At 40.5% G+C, this 9139-nt stretch overlaps 1 long non-coding RNA gene across 1 annotated transcript; it reads right to left on the reverse strand.

Annotated features, from left to right (window-relative positions):
* Nucleotides 1–601: 601 nt before the first annotated feature.
* On the reverse strand, nt 602–3222 carry LOC125510541. The gene is made up of 3 exons (XR_007284655.1): nt 3082–3222; nt 2842–2940; nt 602–786 (listed from the first exon to the last, which is right to left on the reverse strand). It is a non-coding gene; the product is annotated as an uncharacterized LOC125510541 (long non-coding RNA).
* Between the last annotated feature and the right edge of the window lie 5917 nt (nt 3223–9139).

Raw genomic sequence — 9139 nt, forward strand, 5'->3', positions numbered from 1 at the left:
CATCCTTTGTTTCCTTCTTTTTGGTTGTTTGAATCGTTTCATTCCACTTTGTTTTCATTGCAAAGAAAAATTACCACCAGTTAGATCAACCCGTGATGATAATATATGTTATTAATTTATCTTTGTCATCCTCGTGTTCTTGTACGATCAACATCTACTGCTACATCATCTATTTTTGGAATGAAGAAATTTAACTGTTGTATATATACTTTTCTATCAGGTAGTCTGATTGTTTAGCATCTGTTGCCATGAATGACAGAGTTCTCTGTTTAATTAAATAGGTAACAATTTTTTTCGTATAGACCGCAACAGTATCTCTGCTGAGAATATTTGAGCGAATTATTTCCTATTATCCAATTGTTTGTCACCATGGCTATACAGTAATAAAATGAGTTTATTAGCCATTGTTCTATCTGATGGAGGCAATCTGATGCTACCATATATTCTTTTGACAGTAAGACTCTTGGCACAGAATAGACTAATACTTCTGTTTGGATAAAAAGCAATAAAGAAAATTAGTTTGCTAGATTTGACACTCACAACCCGGCATTTTAGCGTTTAGTGAATTGATAGCATCATCACAAACACCATACAGACCGAGTTTTTCTGTCTAATTTTTTTTTGTCACCATGGCTATACACTGGGTGAAGTATGTGTTCATCATCCCTCTGTCTAATACTCATTGCAAGCACCAAAATAAATTACATTGAGTCTAGTTTTGTATAACTGATGAAGCTAGCATAACTTCCAAATGTCAGTCTTGATAGGAACTCCCATACTACTAACCTGGAAAAAAAAGAAAATGAAAAAAGATTAGTAAAATTCAGAAGCAATAACTACGCAAAAGATATGTTTTCTCCAACCATTTTTTTTCTAATTACCAACCGAGAATTAATTATGTCCTTGTTAAGACCTACTGGTGAAGCGAGCATAACTTCCAAAAGCCAGTGTTGGAAGGAACTCCTAAACTACTAACCTGAAAAAAGCATATCCATATAGAGAGGAGAGCCGAAAAACCCTTAGCCAAAATCATCAGTAGCAAAAAGAAAATCCATATAGAGATGGCAAGTGGAAGTTCTTTATACTGAGAGTCGGGAAAAAAATCCGAGTATTGTGGTGACTAAATTAGCTACAGAATATGACCAAGCTGCCACATTAGTGTATGCCTAATGAATACATCTGAAAACAAAGGATGATGAAGTCAAGTGTGACATACAGATCACATATCAATACCCTAATATCTTATTATCAGAATGCATCCCAATCCATGATGATCCCAGCGACAGCTCTAAAAATGGTAATCATGTGTGGATAGTATATACATACTTTTTTCCGAAACGGAAGTATATAGATACTCACTTCACAGTGCAATGTACTGTATATTTAATATCATGTCTTCAGTATATAGTACCCTATAAGGCTAACAAACCTACATTAGATCTTTTTAGTATAAGAGAAGATTTTGTGAAGCTTCTTAAAGAAATTGATAATGCCTCAATGGCTGAGCGCCCTACTTTGGGCAACCTTGCTCAAAGGATTAAAAATGATCCATTCTACTTTTAGGAGAGAGAAAACTATCACAAAAGGAACAACAAATATCTGAGAATAATGTAGTACTGCAATAGTCATCAAGCTGTACCATTTCCTATGTATGTCAGCTATTCAGCACATCATGTCCCGTCCCCCGTGCCGCTCCCTTCCTTCGCCGTCCTTCTCCCTCGCCGTCGCCAGGGGACGCCGCCGGGCAAAGCCCGCGCGTGCGTCGGCGGCGGCGGGGCTTCCTCCCTCCTCGCGAGGCTCCTGGGCGGCGCGGGCCGGCCGGCCCTCGCGGCGGCGCTCGGCTCGGCGGCAGGTCGGGTCGCCGGCGGATCTGCGGGACTCCCCTTTGGTGGCGCTGCGGCGATGGCGGCGGCGTGGTCTGCGGGGGGCGGCGAGGCGCGGGCTCCTCCTCCCGATCTGATGGCGTCGCGGTGGCGCCGGCGCTTGGGCGTGCGGCGGGGTCTGCAAGGGTGGTCGGCGCGCGACGTCTCCCTCCCCGATCTAATGGCTCCACGGTGGCGCCAGTGCTTGGGCGGAGGTTGGCGTCGGCAAGCGGTGGCGGGCGCTGGGACCTCGGCGGCGCTCCGGCGTGTGCAGGCGGCGGCGGTCCCTGTGCGCTCTGGTGTCGTTCCTCCCTTGGGGGCGTCATTTTTGGAGGTACACACGTGATCGAGGGACCAGAGGACGGATTCTTTGGTGGAGCGGTGCTTCATCCTACACACTGATGGCGACGGATCTTGACGGCGTGGCGCAGTGCATATTCGGAGTTCGCTGTGGGAGGATGGACTCGCGCAGGAGGACGACGCTGTCGGGCGTCGTGGTGGCGTCGATGGCAGAGAGACCTGGCACGGTACATACAACAGTATAGCTCTGAAGATGGATTTGTGGCAGGTGGCTGCGGCGGCCTCATAGGTTGAGGAGTGCGTCGGACTGGTAGGTGCCCTATACCCGGCAGGCGTTCTGGTTGGGACCTCAGGTCTTAGATGTTTAGGTTTGGCTGCGATGTCTGTTTGGTATTAGGTCCAGACTATCTGCGCCCCTTTATCAATTGAATAGATGTAGCGACAATTGTTGCTTAGACGGTGGCTTTAGTCTTGCTGTTGTATGGCTTTGTAAGGTTTTGTGTTAATAATTAATAAAGTGGCCGTATGCATCGCCCAGATGCAGAGGCCGGGGGTCATCCTCCTTTTCTAAAAAAAATTTCAGCACATCATGTGTTCATTTGTTTAAACATCATGTGAAATTAAACCAGAATTACTTCCATCAAGAAAATGGAACACAACTTAATGGAGAGAAATATACCATGTTATATTAAAGATGCAGGTTCTAAATTCCTTGCACATTCACGCAAGGACCTGGACCCCCAAATTTGTGTCCTCACCACAGACCTGCACGCAACACCTGAACATTCTTCTTAGATTAAGAATTTGTAGCATATGCACCCAACTTTAGATCTGATGAACTTGTAATACTAATAACTCATCTACTTGTTTAAGGAAACCACGCAGACCGGAGGAGAGGAAATGCAGATGCGATGTGTACCTTCGCAAGGAACAACTTGAAACTGAAGTAGCGAGGCAGGAACCGCGGCTGTGGGGCAGGTGGAGGGGACCTGCTGCCAGGGCCAAAGCTGGGGAAGGCCGAGGGGAGTCGATTAGGATGGAGCGCAACAGGGTAGGAAGCTATCCAGCGTCAGCTGCAGGCGTGCCACCTTGGACCATGGGGAGGCCACCACCATGTATCCGCCTGGGAGGCCAGGGACGGAGCCGGAGCCGAGGAAGATCCATGAGGAGAGGATGGCACGCACCTCCCAGCCGGCCAGCCGGAGCGGCGACCTAGCATGCCGCGGGATCTCGGATGGAGGTTGGAGGGCCGAGCCGGCAAAATCGGAGGCCCGGTGCAAAACTCTAAAATGGGCCCTATCTTATTAAGAAAAACCTACGTAAACATATAACTATAATAATATAAAGATCACAATATTTTACATACCTATTTTTTGTTTCTTCAAGCGCTTTTGGTAACCAGATTCATTTTTTTTAAATGAAGACATGACTTAATACTTGTATCTTGCAATACTAAACGCTTCATAGATGAAAAGAATAAAATTTAAAAAAATTAGTACCACTAAATAGCAGGCAGAAAGCGAAACAAAGTTAAAGGATCACAAAATCACCGATTATTGACGCGAAGACGATTAAAATTTCCAGATAGAAAGTTGGCCTGAACTTTCCTTGCCTTTAGATTTCAGATTCAGATGAATGAGGTCCTCTCTGCTGGCTACTCTTCGGCCGATCCTGCCCTCCCACGCCCTGTCCCCTTACTCGTGAAAAGGATCTACTCGTCGAATTGGAACTGAAGTACTGAACATCTCGACCCTGGATTCAACACCAAGGAAAGAGGATTGGAGAGGAGTCAGGAGCCCTAACCTGCCGCGTGGAGCGATGGCCGCCAGCTGCAGACGAAGTGGATGAGGCCTTACTCCGATGGCAACAGAGATCCACATTGAAGACTGAAGTCTGAAGAGACCTACTACTGCGTAAATTTTTTTGGGGGGCCCTTGAAAACGGGAGGCCCTGTGCAAGCGCACAGGTCGCACCCCCTTGGGCTCGGGCTGGGCAGCATCAGGAGGAGAGATGGAGACCCAAAAGTACACATGAGAGAAGAACACAACAAGGAGCTACTTATAGGCAAGCAAAGAAGGACCCAGAACACAAACGTGTGCAAACCTGGAATTACAAATATGCAAAGGTGGACACATGCATGCATGCATGAGCCATGCAGCAGCACACGTATACCGGCCAGGCCATGCAGCTAATATTTCTTTTTCACATGAGACAAAATCAGCCCATGCAGTCAAACCATCTTTTCACATGAGACAAGATAAGCCCATGCAGCTCTAGAAGAAACAGGCACAGTCCAAGAGAGAAGAGACCAACCACTTCACGAAAGCCACCATGCACACGTGTCGTTCAATCGGCAGGGGTAAAAAAAATTCCGAAAAAAACAGAAAAATCGAACCCTTACGGGCCTAGTCTTCTTAGTATTTACACATGGAAGGGATTATTATCGAGCTTCCAAGTCCACACCTTGCACGTCAAAGGCGCTTACTTACCCACCACGACCAAGGTTTATCTTTCAGTAGCAGCATGCATGCACGCACCGACGTACGAGTGGGAATCCAGTTCCTGTCAATTCCAGCTGCAGGTTCTCTTGATCAACTCTTTCTCTGGGTACGTATCCAGCCAACGTAAATTTCAACCTATGAAACTGTACCCATGTTCATACTTCACACTGAAAATCGCGCAGCATTTCACGTTCGAAATGTGGAAACCATGCATTGCGGACAGGTGTGACCTGTGTTCAAGACGATCGATGAGAGCAGCCACATGTCGACCACTTTCAATTCCGGTAGTCAACTAAAGAAAAGAGAAAATCCGGTAGTAACACATTTTACCATTTTTAAGGCGTGTGACCCATTTTATTTGCCGTAGATTTCTTGAGCAGTTTTCTCTTTTGGTGGTTGGGTTAGTGGACTTCTTTCCAAGCAAGATTTCGCTGTAGCATTTCTTGCGTTTTGTTTTTCTCTCTGTGTTTTTTTATTCTTTTGCCCGGTTTTCACTGTTTTGGCCAGGTTTTTTCTGTGTGGTTTATCTTTTGTATGGTTTTCACTGTTTGGGGGCAGTTTTTCAAGTTTTTTCTTGTTTTCTTTTGTATTATCACTGAGATTTTCATTCCTTTACCTTTTTTTTCTATTTCCCTTTTGGTTTCTTCTTATACTTCGGTTTTCTTTGTTTTCACTGGTTTTTATTCTTCGTTATATGTTTTTTTATTTCTCGTTTTCTTTGTCGGTTTCATTGGTTGTTTTTCTTTTTAGTTTTCTTTACTTTTTCACAGGTTTCATCATTTTTTTCCTTCTATTTTCTTGTATTTCACTAATTTATTTTTATTTCTTTCATGTTTATTATTGGTGTTTTTTTCTTTCATTTTCTGTTGTTTCATTCTCACGTTGCATTGGATTTTTTTCTTACTTCCTTTCTTCATTTTTTTTCATTTTTATTGGTATTCTTCGTGTCCCTAGCTACATTTTACGTTGCATTAAGAATATTATTTATATATCGGTTTAACATTTTTTAAATACATCATTAACATTTGTTTAAAATTTATATTGATTTGTTTCTACTTTTTTCCATGCACATTTTACATTGTTTGTATACATGTTAAACTTTTTCCAAATACGTATTAACACTTTTCAAAATTGACATTAATTTAGTTCTATACTTTTTTCCATACACATTGTACATTTAATGTATACATGTTTAGCATATATCAAAAACATTAGCATTATTAACATTTTCAAAATAATTGTTTAAAATGTTTTTATAAGATATATATTGTGAATATTTGGACGTATAAACAAAAGTAAAACAATAAGAAATCTAAAAACTAAAACTAAATATTTGAACGAATAACAGTGAAACAAGAGGGCTTTGGAGGCCTGTGGCCTCCAGCGCGCTGAGCCGATCCAATCAAGTGCTGGCTTAAGGCGAGGCTACTCTATGTCTCGCTATAAGTGAGAGATATGCGCTCCCGTAATCCCCTATTATTCACTTGTAGCAAAGGATAAAGAGTAATTCGTAGGAGTCGCGTACCCAAATGCTCTATAGGGCCGGCTCATTTAACTTTGCAAGATCGCGTCATAGGAATCTGCTACCAGCCTATTTAATTTTTTCTTCAAGTCGGCTATCTTTTAGTCCATATGGTTTTAAATAGCGGATAGCAGGATGGTAGCGGATTGGGTTCCGCGTAGCGGAATGCGCATATCATGCGATATTGCTTGCGCTATGTACGGGTAGCGAATTTGTAAAAACACTAGCTTATTATGCATATTTGTAGACCATTAAGAAAAAAAGTAATGTCATTTAATTTCAGCAATAGCGGTCGCTATTGCCGACACAATAGCGACCGGTATCTCCGCTATTTAAAACTACGAGAGTCCACCCACCATCACTCGGTAGGGACTCAATTCTCATTCAGTACGAGCCGTGATTGTTTCTTCTAATTTTCAATAGTTTACTTCCTTTCTTCTTTTCCTTTTTTGTTTTCCTTTTTATTTTATTTTACATTTTTTCCTAAAATATGCGAATTTCTTATAACTTCACAATTGTTTTCAAATCTATCTTTTGAAATTTATGAAGTTTTCTAAACTTATCATGAATTATTCTAAACTTATCATGAATAATTTCCGAAGTATGAAAATTTTCTTATATTCACATAAAAATCCAATAAAATTGTGAACACTTCTTAAAAATTTGTAAGTGATGAGTATGAGATTCCCTCACCCCCTTTCTTGTGTTTCAACATGGGTGGGCTACCAATGGCGCCCGTTAGCACCTTGTTGTTTTACCTTTTGTAAATCCAAAAAAATATTTTCACATAGTATGAAAGCATAGTAAAACATTTATTAAACAATAAAATTATTATATATTATGGAAAATATGTTCATGTATCTCAACGTAAATATTTTAATCATGTCAAAAGTTACACATATTTTATGAAAATTCTTATTATTGAATAAAGAATGTTCACTTTAAAAAAATAATATTCACAATCATGAAAGAAAATATGTATACAATTCAAAATAAATTTCTTGTATTTAAAAGAATTTTTCATTTTTTAGAAACTATTGTTCTTGAAAATGAAAGTTTAAAATAGAATATTTATATAATATTAGAAAATAGAAAGAGAAAAAAAGAAACATAGATACATATCCAAAACTAGAAGAAATAAAGGTAATAGAAAAATGAAATGAAAAATTGTACCAAATCTTGTTGGGTCAGCTTACTACGCAAAAAGTGTGTCTGTCGGCCGAAAAGTGACATCTGAACACAGGGATTGGAGCACGTTTATTTGCAATTCAAAAAAATGGATTTGTATGTCTTTAAAAAATCTAAATTTTTGGGTACATGCATGTATAGTGGTGCAGCATAATTATGACGACCAAAATTTCACCAATATACCTGCTTGCATGTGAGAGATAAAAAAACAAAATGCAAACGTGGGGCTTGTTTTTTTTGTTGATTTTAAACAGATGTCCTTTTTGTGCAGCGTACAATACACCATATTATTGAGCGAAATTTCACAGGTACTTTGCCATATGTATGAGTATTCAAGTAAAAAGCAAAATTTTCAAAATTATTAAGCACTTGTTTTGGGGTGGTAAAAAAAAGTGCTCCAATGCCCCCATGTTCCTAAAGACCACTTTAGTGTGTGAGACTGCCCTGTTTGCCAGAACATGCGACAAGTTTATATATCCCAGGGATTTCATATTTGCCGCGTTTGGGAGCACGGTGGATCAGCCTAAGCGAAATGATAATGGGACAGCTGCTGGCGCAACCCTTATTTAAAAGAAAATCTCCAAAATACTCTTATATTATGGGATGGTGGGAGTATATGGCAAAATTATAAATGACCAAATACATGCATATTCCATTTCATGCTTAAAAAACTTTCTACAAAAAAATATCAATGTATTTTAAAAAATGTTTATTTGGAGATTTTTTTGAGAAATATATTTGAATAAATTTTGCTCATGTGTGTCAGAATATTTGTTATGGTATTTTGTTTATAAAAATGTCAATAGAAATAGGAAAAACAAGCAAAAGATAAAATTATAAGTGAAAAAGGGATGAAAAACACATGAAAAAAGATCACCGGTTATAAAGTAACTCCTGGGATTGCGACTGACGCCTCTATTGGCAACACATGGAGACATGAAGGTACACATCCACATGGTCGACACGTGTTGAGGTCGATCTGTGTTTTTTTGTCCCAATCGGATTTTCCCTTTGGGCCAGGGTTGGGGCGGGGGGGGGGGGGGGGGGGTGTTTGTTGCACTTGCTTTTCTTTCAAAAAATATATTGAAATACATTGTGAATTGAGCTTACAAATTATGAACCATTTTCACTATTGTATTCCCCGTTACGATATATTCAATATATTCAGCACTACCAATGAGTTTATACTTTCCAAGTGTGTAATTTTTTAAAAAAATTCAACATCACGATGACACGATGAACATGATTCAACCTATGTCACCCCATCTAAAGTGTTGTGCAAATTGACACATATAAGACCCATGAGCCAGCGTAGTCGATATTACACATCTAAGAATATAGTTTTAGCACATAAATCAATTGAAAACAAAAATAAAAACACAGACCCGCATAGGCTGGTGAGTTCCTCCCAAAGAGATTGAATTGAGGGGCAATAAAGAAGTGGGTGATCGGTAGTCTCAGGATCAGGGCAGAAGGGGCGCTAATCTTTGCAATGCCTCTCCTGAAATGAAAGTCGTTGATGAAGAGATGATTCTTGTGGGCGAGCCATAAGAAGGGCCTTCATTTGTTGGGTGCAAAATTTCTCTAGATGGCTGTGGCGAAGAGGTCCACCAATTTGGACTCCCACAATGCTTTGTGAGCCGATCGTGTTGTGAGAAACTTGCCATCGATCCTGCCAATATGTTGTTTGATACCTGTAGATTCTGTTTTATCGAGTCCAAAATAGCATGGAAAAGCCAAGTTTATTTTTTGCGGTATCAGAGAGG

Source organism: Triticum urartu, chromosome 5 (assembly GCF_003073215.2).
Source record: "Triticum urartu cultivar G1812 chromosome 5, Tu2.1, whole genome shotgun sequence".
NCBI classification, from domain to species: Eukaryota; Viridiplantae; Streptophyta; class Magnoliopsida; order Poales; family Poaceae; genus Triticum; species Triticum urartu.